We start from the raw sequence: 21,150 nt of genomic DNA, 5'->3' as shown, positions 1-21,150 counted from the left end.
CCTGCTACTATACCTCAAAAGAAAACGAAATATCGATGATCAAACAGCACAACCTCGAGGGATATCGATAACACCGGTAGTCACTTAACAACCAACGCCATCTACGTCCGCCTTGAGCGAACTCAGAGACACCATCAGTCAAATTTCCTTTGGAAATTTGAACTCCAAGGGCGGGGGTGTCACGTCCCGCGCTCCGCACGCGCCGTAACAAGAACAAGAAAACTATTCTATACAAAACGCGCGAATAAAGATTTGAATGCACAAACGAACACACGGCGCTACGAAACTAAAGGAAGGATTAACAAAGCGAGGGCGACTAATAAATCCAACCAGTATAAAATAAAATAAATAAAACCAGCTAACGGATTGAACGAGTTACGAACCAAACAAATAAACCAGGAAATAAGAATAACTACAAAAAGGGAAATAATTGAAGCGCCAGAAATACATGTATATATAAATATATTTTAATCAATCAACTTGGAGAGTTACATATAAGTATAAACATATATGCTAGATATGTAATAAACTAGTAAATATTAGTGTTAGTGCTTATAATACTATGCAACAAATACAATATTATCAATTTATGAAATATAAGTATATACGAAGTTAAAAACTAATAGTCTAACGAATACATAAAACATACAATATTGTATTATTAAAGAAATAAAAGTTACATTGTCAGAAACATATATATATGTGTGCGCATTCTATTAAACAGAAACATACTTAAAACTAGCCTATGTTCCGGTAAAGAGTTATAAAATAAGAACTACGCTACGAAACATGCATGTCTCTATATAAACATATAAAAATCTATATTCTAAACTACTACTAATCTATGTGCATTCTACAATCTGAAATACATATTTAAAACTAGCCTACATGCCGGTAAAGCATTATAAAATAAGAACTACATTATGAAACATGCATGTCTCTATATAAACATATAAATAATCTATTTTCTAAACTAAAACCACTATTAATAATCTACAAAAAAAATAGAACACACAACGCAACACTTGGGACCAAGCGACAACCTGTCGACAGGCCAAACGCTCAAAATAATTAACACCGCAACGACTTGAGGAATTGCTTACAGAAATTCTGTCATCAAGCACAAATATGTAAACACACATTAAACGCACAATAATCTAGAAACAAAACCTTCAATACTATGTTGTCACAATACAAAATATATATGTATATATGAAATCAAATGATTGACACATAACCTCAAATACACAACACTATATCACAAAAGAATCTAAATGAAAATCACTTTGCCAGAAATATATACATATATACGTGTGCGGGTGCGTGTTCTATCTTATTAAATGAAATTAATATAAAATAAATAATTAACATTTCATTTCGTACGAACACTACATGAACGAGAGAAATATACATATAAATACGTATATATATATATATATATATATATATGTATGTATGTGTGAGTGCATATGTTTTATATTATCGAATACTCTATAAAATAAACTACTCAAAACAATAAATAACGCAATCGAAGAATTACAAAACATTAGCCATATTGAAGTGACACACAACATAAACATATATATATATATATATACATATTATACTATTGTCACTTTAAAACAATATTAATAAATAAATGTTCCAATTGCGGTAGAATAAGGAAAAACGAGCGACAGACGAAAAATTACTTCGATATCAAACAAAACTAAAGACCCGTCACTAAAAACTTTACTGATGACATCTATGAGCAGCCATGTTGGATTTACACGCGTCATGGCGACAGGAATATTAGGGATTAATGGAAGTCAGGCGCGAGAAACAAATCATGAAAACACATTGTTAACACTTTTCTTTAATAAATTCTATGCGCAACTACAAATGTAAAAAAAAAATATATATATATAATTAATTAAAAGGGGGGAAATATAAAATTGAAAAAAATAACAAACGTAAAATAGATAACCTAACACTATCACATTCAAAATATATATATATATATATATTGAACACAAAACAAAATACATCAAAAAATTAATAATAATAAGGAACATCAAACAGCGAACCAACGAAATTGAAGCAGCTACACTAAATCAAAATCGAAGCAAGGAGCTCCGGGATAAAGTTCGCTGAACTCACGCATACACCAATAGCGCACAACAGGGGAAATTCCCTTTCTCCCAGAAGCGTGGTGACGAAGATGTGCCTCCAAAACCTCTTCGGGAATTTCATTCGCAAAACGAACTTTCACGCAACGATCGGTATCAACGATTTCAACCAGAGGGGGTTCCCTCTCCAATACGACGGTCTCTGCATCGAAGAAATTCTCGTCGAAAGTAACCAAATCGTCAAAGCCCAATTTCGACACGGCCTCGGCACCAATGTTGAATAGTTCCTCCAACCACTCTGATACTCGTGGTTTATCACAGGGCCGCATGCGTTTGATTGGTCCTCCCGAGTCGCCCATGGGTTCTTCGGAATCCCTCTTTCGCTTGGGCTGAGAACAACACGGTATATTTTAAATAAAACGAAACAGGACGAATCAAGCGGACTAAGAACAAGACTAAATACGTATCAGGGAAGTCTGGAAAGGAACCTCTGATGGAAACGACTCCGCAAACATTGTTCGAACGTCGATCACCGAAGCCTAGGGAAATAGCAAAAAAGGAAAAAACAATCAAAATCACAAAAACAACCTTAATATGCAAACATCCAAACTTACGCAAAACAACTCGAAGGAGGAGGTCCTTGTTATGGGAGAGCAGCGGAGCTGCGCGTGTTTACCCAGTAAACATTGAAATGATAATGATGCTGCAGCCATCAGCCCTTCCACGCGCCGAAGAACACCGGTAATTCCCACGGTACAGCACGTGGAAGTTTCTCGTGGAAAGGATTAGATCAGCGTGGAATGCTTCAAATCTCCTAGACGCTAGCTCAGCGGAACACAGGACTGATAAATACTAAGTCGAAATATGGAATTTGCATTTTGTCACGTACGATTCCAAGAAGCCCAAACTGCAACATCCCGATTCCCACGGAAGCGTACCCCCAGTGGACCACCACCCCGTGGGGGATGGCATTATAAATAAGCGTAGCAACATAGCGCAGCGCTCATTATTATTCTGGTGAACATTCTTATTACGGTTCATTATTCTTTGTTCATTATTATAGTGTCCATTCTTCTTATAATTTGCGTTCGTTCATTTTTTATAGTGTTCATTCCTTACGGCTCATTATTCTTCGCTCATTAGTTTGTTCATAATTCTTGTGATCGTTTGTTATTACGGCCCATTATTAATTTATTACTACGTTCGTTATTGCGCTCGTCACTGCGTTTAGAAATTTTGTATAGTATTTTGCGTTTCGGGGTCTTAATTTTTTCGGTCAAGAAAAGAGAGTCGCGACTAAGTAAAAAGAAAATTTTATCTTTGAAGTCCTCATTTCATCGTTTAAACACAAACGCGCATTGTAATTGCGGTATTAATCCAGCTAAGTGAATTGCTCAGTCTGTATTAAAATAGATAAATAAAGTAAGAGTTGATAGTAAACTATATTCGAGTTCAAATAATAAACTCAACAAAACTTCGACGACCACCGGAGCGGCTGAGGCAATGGCACCAGACAGCACCTACTCCTCAAGGTAAGAAAATTAATTTTGAAAATTTCCTTCTTCTCTGGTAATCTCGTTGCCCTCGAGAATTGAATTAGAACTTCCTATCATCGATTTCGTTTTATTTTCGCGAACGGTTTTGAAGATAGAATCATTGTTTAAACTTTTAACAAAAGAGTTGTCCGCTGTGTCGGCTTGTGCGAACGGTGTTTTCAACTACTGAAACATCCACTGATCTTCGCATTCCTCCTCCCATTGTTGGTAAAATATTATCCGCCTTTGGGCAAGGCTTGCGAAATCACATAAGTCCCGCACAGGAAGGACTATTAAATACATCGTCGGGGTCAATCGAAAATTAAGAACAATACCGGCGTTGCTATTAACTGATATTCTTGCCATCATTGCATGCGATTGTAAGAGAGATATAACAGAACAATTTCCCTTCGAGAATTTAACCAAAGGATCGTTCGCTGTGTTGGCTTGTGCAAACGGTGTTTTCGCTTATCGAAAACACCCATCGATCTCCGCATTCCTCCTCCCACTGTTGGTAAAATATTACCCGTCTTTGGGCAAGGCTTGCGAAATCACACGAGTCCCACACAGAGAGGATCGTTAGAATCATCCCCGATTATTAAACTCAAAAGGCAAGAAAATCGTGGTGACAGAATCCATCGTAGTAAATGAATTGAGTTTCGGTCCTAACGGCAAACTACTACAGCGAAATTAAAAGAGAAGAAGTCAAACGTAAAAATAAATTTATATAAAACAACGAAAAATCTCACATTCCTATCCAATCCAGCAACGCTAAAATATATATTATCTAGCTAATAAAATATATATATAATAACCTAAGCCATTTTACATTCAAATAAAAATCCGTTCAACGAGGAAAAATATTTATTGTACCCAGCTTTAATCCTCTCCCGTGCTAGTATCCCTGCGCATAGCAGGTTAGCCGAAAAGTGGAATTCGTTTACCAGTTGCATTAAGCGTCAGTTAACGCTACCCATTAAGCGTAAAAGAAAATAATAAAAATAAAATATTTTGAAATAGTCCTTAGACTATTTCTGGTGGCAGCAACTACCGTATTAATTAGAAATCTAAATCAGTATTAAATACACAATAATATCATTTCAATTTATTTCCCTTCCGATTAAATTCAAAACTCAAACTATAAAAAAAAAATTTTTCAGTAAAATTTAACTTTAAATTTGATCGATTTAAACAAATAGATACGTAACAGAGTAAAGTAATAAATTTTTGGTGGCAGCGGTGGGATACGCTCCACGGAGGATTAAAGTTGGTTTAAACGGTTCGATTCGCTCCACAAGGGATTAAAGTTGTCACGATTATCGATAAAATATATACCTAAGAAATAATGTCGACTAAATTAGAATCGTTGGACAAAGGCATGATCTTGATGTTATCGGAAAAACTTAAAGCATGGGATGCGAATTTTCGCGACATGAGTACAACAATGAATAAATTACAAGACGATGTGCGTTCACTGAAAATAAAAAAGGAAATCAAGACACCCGTATCATCGCCGATAATTTCCCAAGCGACAATACCGATAGAAGTTAATCCCCAATCAATTAAGTTAAAAGATGCAATAGAGACAGTACCAGTGTTCGACGGACATCGACCCTCGGTATTTCGATTTTTAAGAGCATGCGAGCGTGCACGAAACATGGTTCCTAGGCATCAAGAATCTCAGTTAGTAAAATTATTAACGAATAAGCTTCGCGGGCACGCGTTTCTCGCCGTAGAAGACACAGAAGTAATAAGTTTAAACGATTTCGGGAATAAATTAAAAGATATGTTCGGTCCGGGAAAAACGGTTAACGAATATAAAGGGGAATTAGCTACAATATTTCAACGACCGGGAGAAGATATTTTGGACTACATAGAACGCGTCAAAGATCTCAGGCTGGCGATAATGAACGGGGAAAGGTACGAGTACGGCACCGTATTTCAAGATAGGATAGATCGAGACACGAGGGAAGCTTTCGTTAAGGGGCTCCCAAACGAGGTGTATTTACGAGTAAAGATAGCAGGATACCAATCCTTGGACGATGCGTACCGCTAAGCCGTGAAAGCAACACGAGAATTGAAACAAGTGAACAATAGAATTCGATACCAACGTCCGACACCTTCGGATAATTATAACCAAAACAACGCTCATCCACCATACAATAGTATCTATACTGTAAACAACCGCCAGGACTGGAGATTTGTACCGCCGTCGCAGAAACATCTAAACAACCCGGGAATAGAAGAAAATGTCAGGAAAGAAACAAGAGCAATAACTTGGGAAGAAAAACGCATAAATAAATACCTCGATAGAGATCTAAATCAAAAGAGAGATGCTGATCATTTCAACCAATCAACTTTTCAATGCAAACACCATTCCGTTGCTGTGATAAGGGATAATGTCACGTTAAATAATAAAAGGACGCACGGTGCCATAGACAGGATCATGAGTGAGAAATTTTCTGAGTTACCAAACAAGATAAATAATGTTAGTGCCAAAGAACTTTCAGACAAAGCAGAAACTAGGAGATTGAACGACGAGACGACAGGCAATGCTTATCCACTGCCTAACATCACAGAGATATTGGACCCGCTGGGAAGTGCAAATCGCCTCTCCACGTTCGACTTGGCAAAGATACAAAAGCAAGACTCCACGAATTTCGTGAATGTTTCAACCATAATAGGAAAAGAGATAGCGAGTGCATCTCACTCAAAAACTTCTATAAAACCATCAGAAGGAAACTTTATCGAACTCAAAGCCAAATCATTAAATTGCAAGGAAGATCACACTATAGAAAATAAAAATATAGCTATCCCTAAATCCAAAACAGAATCTATAAGCAAAAAGGTTTGTAATAAAAATTCAAAGAATAATTCCAAATCTACCAAAAATATTCCTAAACGTTCCATACAAATAAATAATAATTTAATTATAATAAGCACTTCCAGTAAAACTATTCATCCTGAAAAGGTAGAGAAAAATAAAGGTGCTGCGAATAAAATAAATGAAGAAGAAAAAAGGGTAACTAAGGAAAAGGATTCTAAACATTTTCAAGCTGAAGAAACGCAAGTTCAACGAGCTCAAAGAAATCAAAAGGGAGAAAACAGGGAATCACCAGTCGAAGATATATATAAAAACTTGAATAAATATGCTAGCCATTGGATTATAATTGGATTAAAAATACTTTATTGGTTACTACATCTAATATTTGACGTAGGTAACATAGTAAGTAGTGCTGATCTTATGATTCCCCCAGGAAAATATGGATGGTATCACACTATACTATATACAAAATATTTTTGGGTTAATATGGCTGCGGCACTCTCAAAAATTTGTATCTTAAATGCTATTAGCAAGCAATTGGATAATTGGATCAATGTCAGTAAACCTGTGTCTTGGCGCAAAATAAAAACTAAAATGAAGGAAAGGAACGAAATTCTCCCCGCACAAATTAGTTTCGGACATCTAGCCAGAGAACCTATTGGTGAAGTAACAATCGAAGAGAACACGGAACCAACATGCGCAGAATATCTCGAAGATCTGTTCAATAAAATTAACACTGTACAACGAATGGCAAGAGAAAATTTGATAAAATCCAAACTAAGACTAACGATCGACGAATTAACCCTCAAGATTTTAAAACAGGAGATTCGATATATCTACTAAAAGAACCTAGTAAAGGAAAATTCTCCGATCAATATACTGGACCATACAAGGTGCTAGAAATCTTGCAGAACCAGAACGTCAAGATTGAAGTAAAAGGGATTCCGCGAACAGTGCACTTAAACAAGCTAAAACTAGCGCATAACCGAAATAAGCAATGAATAAAGTGATTTCAGTGGGCAACGTAGTGCGGTAGTGTATGTTGTAGTGCTGTTCGTCGAATAATACAGATATCGAACACCTAAAAGAGAAAAGGAAAAATTATTATATGTACTCTAATTATTGTTTGAATATAAAACGTGTTGATTCAATAAATAATTAAAAGAGTGAAAGTGAAAGTTACCTTGTGAACAAGTAATCATCATACGAGAAGGTTTACGTGCAAAATAGGTTATGGATCTCGGTTTGCGAAACACCATGTACAACAGCCAGCTGAAAAATAAATGAACAAATTAACTTCAACTGCCTTAATGCAAAATACAACAGTACTAAATGTTATAACAATACTATGGAAGCATGGCACTGTTCGTCGAACAACACAGATGGCGGAAACCTGAAAAGAAAAAGAAGTTTATTACAAATGATCCGATTACTGTTTGAATGTAAAACGTGTTAGTTCAACGAATAACTAAAACAGTGGAAGTGCAACTTACCTCGTGAACAATTAATCACCATACAAGGAAGTGTACATGCATGAATGTCGCAGATTAACAAGAAGAAATAAAATAGCTGATAAGTGTAGAAAGTGGTTAGAAAATAATTAAGATAGATTAATTGAAAGTAAAAGGATATCTTATTATGTATTAATCTACGTAGTATTGTTATATTATTATATCTAACATGTAGGAGTGGATTTTGTAATACACAATAGCGGTCGCACACACAATGCATTATACACATATTAAACTAAATAAACTAAACAGTACCTTTATGGCCACAGATATAAGACGATTGAAGACAACCGTAGTAAGTATCCAAGGCATATCGAAGAATCAGGTGATGTTGTGGGAATGATCTAGGTAAGTGATGCAGCATCGGAAGAGTAGAATCTGAAGAATTACAGACAATGTTAATCTAACAAGTAGGTTTTAATCACTAATAAGGGAACTAACTCATATCATACACAAAATAATAGCAAATAGCAAGTACATGCAATAATAAATTAATAGGGAAAATAAGAAAGGTTAATAAACACAGGAATAAGTTAGAAATTAATCAAGATAGACTAACTAAATATTAACAACATGACTGAACTCGGTGCAAAGGAATAAAGTTACGTTACACAAAATATCTGGTAACACAATACACAAAAAAAAAGAAAAAAAAACATTAACTAAATTAAACAAGATTTATATAAATGCGAGTCACGTATAATCAAAACAATGACTATCGAAATTCGAAAACAACACAATCTATGCTATCGCATTAAGGTAGCACACGGTATTGACACACACAATATCATGAAACACAAACAATATTACAGAAACACTACAAAATAAACTATAATGATTAACAAATTAACTATTTCAACAACACGCTACTGTTGACATTAAACAAACGATACACGCAAGCGACCATGTTGAAAATTCGTCGCACGCACCCCAACACAAATAATAGCTAATACAATGTAATACAGCATTATAATAGCAATGCTAGGTACTGAACACAAAAAAAAAATAATAAAAAAAAAAAGAAAAAAAAGAGAGAGATAAGGAAAATATATATAATAAACAACAACTAACATAACCATAACATATTATATATTATACCACATACAGGGATACAGTATTTGTACAAAGGGATAGGTCCGAACAAAACTTATAAAAAATTATAAAATATATATATTAACTGTTTTCGTATGTATGTCCAGAACAGGTGGCGAGTTCATCGACCCTAACATAGAGGACTCAGACGGGCCCGTACCCGCATTCGATCTGGAAGCGACGGAGGATGTTCAGTCTTGCCTCTGTGTTCGGTTGATACGTTCTGTCTACCATTTAGATAACGGTCATCTTTGTCAAGACTGTTTCGATAACTTAGATCCAGACCACCAGGACCTATGTGACGACCCACCCACTCATTTCATATGCGGAGTATCCGCAAGAACACGAATATCATACTGTCGTATGTGTGATATAAACCTAGCGGACCTACAACCCGCTATATCATGCCTCCAATGCATGATCGTTTACACTAATCTAACTCACCTTGAAAGAAACTTTTTAGTTCAAGGAATAGCAATCCGCGCCGTAGAACTATAAAGTACTTGTATGCTACGCACAAGACCAAATACTGATGCTATCCACCTGTAAACAAACGACATTTATAATTATGCATATAATTTTCACTTATGTTTACCAATATATATATGCACGCATGTTGTAAAGTAGGCGATATCTATGACACTCACTTCCATTGATAATCCGAGTGACTCGTAAAATAAGTCGTCATATTTACCATTACACGCACATATATATATATTCAAAGACAAGCTATAATTGTAATATCTATTCCTATAGATAATATATACTTATATATTTATAACGATAAAACAAATCTCATCTATATTACTTAGCAATACGTATGCATATACGTATATAATTATAACCCAGGTAGCATTCATGGTATTTATTTTCACCGATAATAAGTTTTAACAAAAAAAAAAAAAAAAAACATATAAATATAAATTTTTTTTTATATATATTAATAATAATAAAAGATTATTCTTATTTCTAATAAACTCGAGAGTAAGAAACAATTTAATAAATTGTTAATAGGAAGATGAATCGCCTGGTCATCGTACTTACCCTCATCAAAATAGCATACGGCCTGGTAGGATATGACTGCAATGGCAACCACCTCAACGTTACCACTATCTCTCTAAACTCCATCGGGGACTGCAGCATACAGCCTACAATGACTGAAACCCAAGATATTTATATACAACTACTTCAACTCTCAGAATTTGAATTTACCAACGTAAGGCAATGCAAGGTGCAAATAACTCGAATTGTATATTACTGTGGCATGCACTTTCACACGTCGGCAGTGCATAACGGATTCGCCGAATACCTCCATGAAACAACCGACCAACAATGTGCAAGGATGCACCAAGACGGCACATTTTCACTCGGACCACAAAACCTTATAGTTGGCCTAAAAGATAATGCAACAGAAACAAGGTCGCTTGTCCTAGCCGGCAAGCTAACAGACGACGGCAGCTGCCAGGGAACACAGTATGTAGACCCATACGGGAGCTGGGAAAAGGTTGTCGTACAAGCAACAGTAAGGATAAGTTTAAAATCAGCAGTTGTGCCAGTACGGATCGAGGCGAACAAAATTCTACTGAAATCAGGAACAGTATGTACCTTTAGCGAAGGAAACTGTCTAGACGCTGAAGACGGATACACTTATTGGCAACCACAACCACCCTCACCATGCAAATTTGATCAGTACGATGTGCTATATGAAGGAATTGCTACAAAGATCCAGGAAATAAAAACCAACAGAGAATCAGCACAACCAGTTTACGCACTAACAACGCAAGAAGTAACATTTGCACTGACTAAAACCGGAGAACAGCCACTGTGTGGATATACCCTACTATCCACCGAACACCCCAAATAGTTGAAACAACAAGAGGAAATACGTTTATCTCCAAAAGCAAGACAGCAGTCGAAAACTTGGACATATTCGCATACGTCAACTCAAAATTCATTTACGTAGAGAAACATATTAAACGACAAATGACAACATTGTACCATGATGTACTGACACAAAGATGTACCACGCAGAAGAAACTAATAGAAAATGCTTTAAGCTTAGCGATCTTACTGCCCGATGAATTTGCATATACCATATCCAAAACCCCAGGACACATGGCCCTGATCGCAGGAGAAGCAGTCCACATAGTCAAATGCATTCCGGTACAAGTAAAAGTACGACATACAACAGAATGCTACTCGGAGCTACCCGTTTGGCAAGGGAATCGCACCGCATTTTTAACGCCAAAAACACACATCCTAACGCAACACGGAAACCACAGAGAATGTAGCGCGGTACTACCTACGCTATACAATATCGACGGACTCTGGCACAAATTCGTACCAAAACCCATGGAAACAATTGCACCACAGGAACTCCGCCCGGACGTACGCCAAACGTGGCAATATTCAGCACCATCGTCGTTGGCCACGAGCGGAATATATACCCAAAAAGACCTCGATGCACTACGGGACCACGTCATGTTCCCGGCAGAAAAATCTGCAGTTTTGAACACATTGGCCAGAGGAGCAACAGGAAAAACAATCGTCCCTGGAACAGTAAACATCCTGGGAATGATGGACGAAAACACATTAACGACAATAGCAAAAAATACCGTATCAAGCTTATGGATTGGTTTTATGGAATTTGGAACTGTCAGTGCAGCAATATTTGGAATACTTGTAATATTTAAACTAATCAAGACGATAATAGATATAGCCATACACGGATACCAGTTACGTGAAACTTACGGATGTGGAATCGCCCTATTAGGAGCAATATGCGGCTCAGTTACCCACCTGCTACTATACCTCAAAAGAAAACGAAATATCGATGATCAAACAGCACAACCTCGAGGGATATCGATAACACCGGTAGTCACTTAACAACCAACGCCATCTACGTCCGCCTTGAGCGAACTCAGAGACACCATCAGTCAAATTTCCTTTGGAAATTTGAACTCCAAGGGCGGGGGTGTCACGTCCCGCGCTCCGCACGCGCCGTAACAAGAACAAGAAAACTATTCTATACAAAACGCGCGAATAAAGATTTGAATGCACAAACGAACACACGGCGCTACGAAACTAAAGGAAGGATTAACAAAGCGAGGGCGACTAATAAATCCAACCAGTATAAAATAAAATAAATAAAACCAGCTAACGGATTGAACGAGTTACGAACCAAACAAATAAACCAGGAAATAAGAATAACTACAAAAAGGGAAATAATTGAAGCGCCAGAAATACATGTATATATAAATATATTTTAATCAATCAACTTGGAGAGTTACATATAAGTATAAACATATATGCTAGATATGTAATAAACTAGTAAATATTAGTGTTAGTGCTTATAATACTATGCAACAAATACAATATTATCAATTTATGAAATATAAGTATATACGAAGTTAAAAACTAATAGTCTAACGAATACATAAAACATACAATATTGTATTATTAAAGAAATAAAAGTTACATTGTCAGAAACATATATATATGTGTGCGCATTCTATTAAACAGAAACATACTTAAAACTAGCCTATGTTCCGGTAAAGAGTTATAAAATAAGAACTACGCTACGAAACATGCATGTCTCTATATAAACATATAAAAATCTATATTCTAAACTACTACTAATCTATGTGCATTCTACAATCTGAAATACATATTTAAAACTAGCCTACATGCCGGTAAAGCATTATAAAATAAGAACTACATTATGAAACATGCATGTCTCTATATAAACATATAAATAATCTATTTTCTAAACTAAAACCACTATTAATAATCTACAAAAAAAATAGAACACACAACGCAACACTTGGGACCAAGCGACAACCTGTCGACAGGCCAAACGCTCAAAATAATTAACACCGCAACGACTTGAGGAATTGCTTACAGAAATTCTGTCATCAAGCACAAATATGTAAACACACATTAAACGCACAATAATCTAGAAACAAAACCTTCAATACTATGTTGTCACAATACAAAATATATATGTATATATGAAATCAAATGATTGACACATAACCTCAAATACACAACACTATATCACAAAAGAATCTAAATGAAAATCACTTTGCCAGAAATATATACATATATACGTGTGCGGGTGCGTGTTCTATCTTATTAAATGAAATTAATATAAAATAAATAATTAACATTTCATTTCGTACGAACACTACATGAACGAGAGAAATATACATATAAATACGTATATATATATATATATATATATATGTATGTATGTGTGAGTGCATATGTTTTATATTATCGAATACTCTATAAAATAAACTACTCAAAACAATAAATAACGCAATCGAAGAATTACAAAACATTAGCCATATTGAAGTGACACACAACATAAACATATATATATATATATATACATATTATACTATTGTCACTTTAAAACAATATTAATAAATAAATGTTCCAATTGCGGTAGAATAAGGAAAAACGAGCGACAGACGAAAAATTACTTCGATATCAAACAAAACTAAAGACCCGTCACTAAAAACTTTACTGATGACATCTATGAGCAGCCATGTTGGATTTACACGCGTCATGGCGACAGGAATATTAGGGATTAATGGAAGTCAGGCGCGAGAAACAAATCATGAAAACACATTGTTAACACTTTTCTTTAATAAATTCTATGCGCAACTACAAATGTAAAAAAAAAATATATATATATAATTAATTAAAAGGGGGGAAATATAAAATTGAAAAAAATAACAAACGTAAAATAGATAACCTAACACTATCACATTCAAAATATATATATATATATATATTGAACACAAAACAAAATACATCAAAAAATTAATAATAATAAGGAACATCAAACAGCGAACCAACGAAATTGAAGCAGCTACACTAAATCAAAATCGAAGCAAGGAGCTCCGGGATAAAGTTCGCTGAACTCACGCATACACCAATAGCGCACAACAGGGGAAATTCCCTTTCTCCCAGAAGCGTGGTGACGAAGATGTGCCTCCAAAACCTCTTCGGGAATTTCATTCGCAAAACGAACTTTCACGCAACGATCGGTATCAACGATTTCAACCAGAGGGGGTTCCCTCTCCAATACGACGGTCTCTGCATCGAAGAAATTCTCGTCGAAAGTAACCAAATCGTCAAAGCCCAATTTCGACACGGCCTCGGCACCAATGTTGAATAGTTCCTCCAACCACTCTGATACTCGTGGTTTATCACAGGGCCGCATGCGTTTGATTGGTCCTCCCGAGTCGCCCATGGGTTCTTCGGAATCCCTCTTTCGCTTGGGCTGAGAACAACACGGTATATTTTAAATAAAACGAAACAGGACGAATCAAGCGGACTAAGAACAAGACTAAATACGTATCAGGGAAGTCTGGAAAGGAACCTCTGATGGAAACGACTCCGCAAACATTGTTCGAACGTCGATCACCGAAGCCTAGGGAAATAGCAAAAAAGGAAAAAACAATCAAAATCACAAAAACAACCTTAATATGCAAACATCCAAACTTACGCAAAACAACTCGAAGGAGGAGGTCCTTGTTATGGGAGAGCAGCGGAGCTGCGCGTGTTTACCCAGTAAACATTGAAATGATAATGATGCTGCAGCCATCAGCCCTTCCACGCGCCGAAGAACACCGGTAATTCCCACGGTACAGCACGTGGAAGTTTCTCGTGGAAAGGATTAGATCAGCGTGGAATGCTTCAAATCTCCTAGACGCTAGCTCAGCGGAACACAGGACTGATAAATACTAAGTCGAAATATGGAATTTGCATTTTGTCACGTACGATTCCAAGAAGCCCAAACTGCAACATCCCGATTCCCACGGAAGCGTACCCCCAGTGGACCACCACCCCGTGGGGGATGGCATTATAAATAAGCGTAGCAACATAGCGCAGCGCTCATTATTATTCTGGTGAACATTCTTATTACGGTTCATTATTCTTTGTTCATTATTATAGTGTCCATTCTTCTTATAATTTGCGTTCGTTCATTTTTTATAGTGTTCATTCCTTACGGCTCATTATTCTTCGCTCATTAGTTTGTTCATAATTCTTGTGATCGTTTGTTATTACGGCCCATTATTAATTTATTACTACGTTCGTTATTGCGCTCGTCACTGCGTTTAGAAATTTTGTATAGTATTTTGCGTTTCGGGGTCTTAATTTTTTCGGTCAAGAAAAGAGAGTCGCGACTAAGTAAAAAGAAAATTTTATCTTTGAAGTCCTCATTTCATCGTTTAAACACAAACGCGCATTGTAATTGCGGTATTAATCCAGCTAAGTGAATTGCTCAGTCTGTATTAAAATAGATAAATAAAGTAAGAGTTGATAGTAAACTATATTCGAGTTCAAATAATAAACTCAACAAAACTTCGACGACCACCGGAGCGGCTGAGGCAATGGCACCAGACAGCACCTACTCCTCAAGGTAAGAAAATTAATTTTGAAAATTTCCTTCTTCTCTGGTAATCTCGTTGCCCTCGAGAATTGAATTAGAACTTCCTATCATCGATTTCGTTTTATTTTCGCGAACGGTTTTGAAGATAGAATCATTGTTTAAACTTTTAACAAAAGAGTTGTCCGCTGTGTCGGCTTGTGCGAACGGTGTTTTCAACTACTGAAACATCCACTGATCTTCGCATTCCTCCTCCCATTGTTGGTAAAATATTATCCGCCTTTGGGCAAGGCTTGCGAAATCACATAAGTCCCGCACAGGAAGGACTATTAAATACATCGTCGGGGTCAATCGAAAATTAAGAACAATACCGGCGTTGCTATTAACTGATATTCTTGCCATCATTGCATGCGATTGTAAGAGAGATATAACAGAACAATTTCCCTTCGAGAATTTAACCAAAGGATCGTTCGCTGTGTTGGCTTGTGCAAACGGTGTTTTCGCTTATCGAAAACACCCATCGATCTCCGCATTCCTCCTCCCACTGTTGGTAAAATATTACCCGTCTTTGGGCAAGGCTTGCGAAATCACACGAGTCCCACACAGAGAGGATCGTTAGAATCATCCCCGATTATTAAACTCAAAAGGCAAGAAAATCGTGGTGACAGAATCCATCGTAGTAAATGAATTGAGTTTCGGTCCTAACGGCAAACTACTACAGCGAAATTAAAAGAGAAGAAGTCAAACGTAAAAATAAATTTATATAAAACAACGAAAAATCTCACATTCCTATCCAATCCAGCAACGCTAAAATATATATTATCTAGCTAATAAAATATATATATAATAACCTAAGCCATTTTACATTCAAATAAAAATCCGTTCAACGAGGAAAAATATTTATTGTACCCAGCTTTAATCCTCTCCCGTGCTAGTATCCCTGCGCATAGCAGGTTAGCCGAAAAGTGGAATTCGTTTACCAGTTGCATTAAGCGTCAGTTAACGCTACCCATTAAGCGTAAAAGAAAATAATAAAAATAAAATATTTTGAAATAGTCCTTAGACTATTTCTGGTGGCAGCAACTACCGTATTAATTAGAAATCTAAATCAGTATTAAATACACAATAATATCATTTCAATTTATTTCCCTTCCGATTAAATTCAAAACTCAAACTATAAAAAAAAAATTTTTCAGTAAAATTTAACTTTAAATTTGATCGATTTAAACAAATAGATACGTAACAGAGTAAAGTAATAAATTTTTGGTGGCAGCGGTGGGATACGCTCCACGGAGGATTAAAGTTGGTTTAAACGGTTCGATTCGCTCCACAAGGGATTAAAGTTGTCACGATTATCGATAAAATATATACCTAAGAAATAATGTCGACTAAATTAGAATCGTTGGACAAAGGCATGATCTTGATGTTATCGGAAAAACTTAAAGCATGGGATGCGAATTTTCGCGACATGAGTACAACAATGAATAAATTACAAGACGATGTGCGTTCACTGAAAATAAAAAAGGAAATCAAGACACCCGTATCATCGCCGATAATTTCCCAAGCGACAATACCGATAGAAGTTAATCCCCAATCAATTAAGTTAAAAGATGCAATAGAGACAGTACCAGTGTTCGACGGACATCGACCCTCGGTATTTCGATTTTTAAGAGCATGCGAGCGTGCACGAAACATGGTTCCTAGGCATCAAGAATCTCAGTTAGTAAAATTATTAACGAATAAGCTTCGCGGGCACGCGTTTCTCGCCGTAGAAGACACAGAAGTAATAAGTTTAAACGATTTCGGGAATAAATTAAAAGATATGTTCGGTCCGGGAAAAACGGTTAACGAATATAAAGGGGAATTAGCTACAATATTTCAACGACCGGGAGAAGATATTTTGGACTACATAGAACGCGTCAAAGATCTCAGGCTGGCGATAATGAACGGGGAAAGGTACGAGTACGGCACCGTATTTCAAGATAGGATAGATCGAGACACGAGGGAAGCTTTCGTTAAGGGGCTCCCAAACGAGGTGTATTTACGAGTAAAGATAGCAGGATACCAATCCTTGGACGATGCGTACCGCTAAGCCGTGAAAGCAACACGAGAATTGAAACAAGTGAACAATAGAATTCGATACCAACGTCCGACACCTTCGGATAATTATAACCAAAACAACGCTCATCCACCATACAATAGTATCTATACTGTAAACAACCGCCAGGACTGGAGATTTGTACCGCCGTCGCAGAAACATCTAAACAACCCGGGAATAGAAGAAAATGTCAGGAAAGAAACAAGAGCAATAACTTGGGAAGAAAAACGCATAAATAAATACCTCGATAGAGATCTAAATCAAAAGAGAGATGCTGATCATTTCAACCAATCAACTTTTCAATGCAAACACCATTCCGTTGCTGTGATAAGGGATAATGTCACGTTAAATAATAAAAGGACGCACGGTGCCATAGACAGGATCATGAGTGAGAAATTTTCTGAGTTACCAAACAAGATAAATAATGTTAGTGCCAAAGAACTTTCAGACAAAGCAGAAACTAGGAGATTGAACGACGAGACGACAGGCAATGCTTATCCACTGCCTAACATCACAGAGATATTGGACCCGCTGGGAAGTGCAAATCGCCTCTCCACGTTCGACTTGGCAAAGATACAAAAGCAAGACTCCACGAATTTCGTGAATGTTTCAACCATAATAGGAAAAGAGATAGCGAGTGCATCTCACTCAAAAACTTCTATAAAACCATCAGAAGGAAACTTTATCGAACTCAAAGCCAAATCATTAAATTGCAAGGAAGATCACACTATAGAAAATAAAAATATAGCTATCCCTAAATCCAAAACAGAATCTATAAGCAAAAAGGTTTGTAATAAAAATTCAAAGAATAATTCCAAATCTACCAAAAATATTCCTAAACGTTCCATACAAATAAATAATAATTTAATTATAATAAGCACTTCCAGTAAAACTATTCATCCTGAAAAGGTAGAGAAAAATAAAGGTGCTGCGAATAAAATAAATGAAGAAGAAAAAAGGGTAACTAAGGAAAAGGATTCTAAACATTTTCAAGCTGAAGAAACGCAAGTTCAACGAGCTCAAAGAAATCAAAAGGGAGAAAACAGGGAATCACCAGTCGAAGATATATATAAAAACTTGAATAAATATGCTAGCCATTGGATTATAATTGGATTAAAAATACTTTATTGGTTACTACATCTAATATTTGACGTAGGTAACATAGTAAGTAGTGCTGATCTTATGATTCCCCCAGGAAAATATGGATGGTATCACACTATACTATATACAAAATATTTTTGGGTTAATATGGCTGCGGCACTCTCAAAAATTTGTATCTTAAATGCTATTAGCAAGCAATTGGATAATTGGATCAATGTCAGTAAACCTGTGTCTTGGCGCAAAATAAAAACTAAAATGAAGGAAAGGAACGAAATTCTCCCCGCACAAATTAGTTTCGGACATCTAGCCAGAGAACCTATTGGTGAAGTAACAATCGAAGAGAACACGGAACCAACATGCGCAGAATATCTCGAAGATCTGTTCAATAAAATTAACACTGTACAACGAATGGCAAGAGAAAATTTGATAAAATCCAAACTAAGACTAACGATCGACGAATTAACCCTCAAGATTTTAAAACAGGAGATTCGATATATCTACTAAAAGAACCTAGTAAAGGAAAATTCTCCGATCAATATACTGGACCATACAAGGTGCTAGAAATCTTGCAGAACCAGAACGTCAAGATTGAAGTAAAAGGGATTCCGCGAACAGTGCACTTAAACAAGCTAAAACTAGCGCATAACCGAAATAAGCAATGAATAAAGTGATTTCAGTGGGCAACGTAGTGCGGTAGTGTATGTTGTAGTGCTGTTCGTCGAATAATACAGATATCGAACACCTAAAAGAGAAAAGGAAAAATTATTATATGTACTCTAATTATTGTTTGAATATAAAACGTGTTGATTCAATAAATAATTAAAAGAGTGAAAGTGAAAGTTACCTTGTGAACAAGTAATCATCATACTTCCTTCCCGTTGGAGATATTTCGACGTTTAAGCGCTCGTTGAACTCCATTTCACAGTGCTAATGCAATGCACAACCATTTAAGCGTCGAAACGAGCGAAATATCTCGCAAATCGCGAAAATTTCGATTTTTTGGACGATAAATGGCCGTAACTTCCTTCCCGTTGGAGATATTTCGACGTTTAAGCGCTCGTTGAACTCCATTTCACAGTGCTAATGCAATGCACAACCATTTATGCGTCGAAACGAGCGAAACATCTCGCAAATCGCGAAAATTTCGATTTTTTGGACGATAAATGGCCGTAACTTCCTTCCCGTTGGAGATATTTCGACGTTTAAGCGCTCGTTGAACTCCATTTCACAGTGCTAATGCAATGCACAACCATTTAAGCGTCGAAACGAGCGAAACATCTCGCAAATCGCGAAAATTTCGATTTTTTGGACGATAAATGGCCGTAACTTCCTTCCCGTTGGAGATATTTCGACGTTTAAGCGCTCGTTGAACTCCATTTCACAGTGCTAATGCAATGCACAACCATTTAAGCGTCGAAACGAGTGAAATATCTCGCAAATCGCGAAAATTTCGATTTTTTGGACGATAAATGGCCGTAACTTCCTTCCCGTTGGAGATATTTCGACGTTTAAGCGCTCGTTGAACTCCATTTCACAGTGCTAATGCAATGCACAACCATTTAAGCGTCGAAACGAGCGAAATATCTCGCAAATCGCGAAAATTTCGATTTTTTGGACGATAAATGGCCGTAACTTCCTTCCCGTTGGAGATATTTCGACGTTTAAGCGCTCGTTGAACTCCATTTCACAGTGCTAATGCAACGCACAACCATTTAAGCGTCGAAACGAGCGAAATATCTCGCAAATCGCGAAAATTTCGATTTTTCGGACGATAAATGGCCGTAACTTCCTTCCCGTTGGAGATATTTCGACGTTTAAGCGCTCGTTGAACTCCATTTCACAGTGCTAATGCAATGCACAACCATTTAAGCGTCGAAACGAGCGAAATATCTCGCAAATCGCGAAAATTTCGATTTTTCGGACGATAAATGGCCGTCACTTCCTTCCCGTTGGAGATATTTCGACGTGTAAGCGCTCGTTGAACTCCATTTCACAGTACTAATGCAATGCACAACCATTTAAGCGTCGAAACGAGCGAAATATCTCGCAAATCGCGAAAATTTCGATTTTTTGGACGATAAATGGCCGTAACTTCCTTCCCGTTGGAGGTATTTCGACGTTTAAGCGCTCGTTGAACTCCATTTCACAGTGCTAATGCAATGCACAACCATTTAAGCGTCGAAACGAGCGAAATATCTCGCAAATCGCGAAAATTTCGATTTTTTGGACGATAAATGGCCGTAACTTCCTTCCCGTTGGAGATATTTCGACGTTTAAGCGCTCGTTGAACTCCATTTCACAGTGCTAATGCAATGCACAACCATTTAAGCGTCGAAACGAGCGAAATATCTCGCAAACCGCGAAAATTTCGATTTTTTGGACGATAAATGGCCGTAACTTCCTTCCCGTTGGAGATATTTCGACGTTTAAGCGCTCGTTGAACTCCATTTCACAGTGCTAATGCAATGCACAACCATT

At 36.7% G+C, this 21,150-nt stretch overlaps 2 long non-coding RNA genes across 2 annotated transcripts; both read right to left on the bottom strand.

The window, feature by feature from the left end:
- Positions 1–1,839: 1,839 nt before the first annotated feature.
- Positions 1,840–8,901, bottom strand: LOC143304595 (uncharacterized). Its single transcript, XR_013061276.1, has 2 exons — positions 2,723–8,901; positions 1,840–2,647 (listed from the first exon to the last, which is right to left on the bottom strand). It is a non-coding gene; the product is annotated as an uncharacterized LOC143304595 (long non-coding RNA).
- A 4,804-nt stretch (positions 8,902–13,705) lies between these two features.
- On the bottom strand, positions 13,706–19,475 carry LOC143304600 (uncharacterized). The gene is made up of 2 exons (XR_013061279.1): positions 14,589–19,475; positions 13,706–14,513 (listed from the first exon to the last, which is right to left on the bottom strand). It is a non-coding gene; the product is annotated as an uncharacterized LOC143304600 (long non-coding RNA).
- Positions 19,476–21,150: the final 1,675 nt, after the last annotated feature.

This window comes from Bombus vancouverensis, unplaced genomic scaffold (assembly GCF_051014615.1).
Source record: "Bombus vancouverensis nearcticus unplaced genomic scaffold, iyBomVanc1_principal scaffold0042, whole genome shotgun sequence".
Taxonomy (NCBI): Eukaryota; Metazoa; Arthropoda; class Insecta; order Hymenoptera; family Apidae; genus Bombus; species Bombus vancouverensis.
Note: the sequence above shows the minus strand (reverse complement) of the source record. Positions and strands in the feature narration are given on the sequence as shown.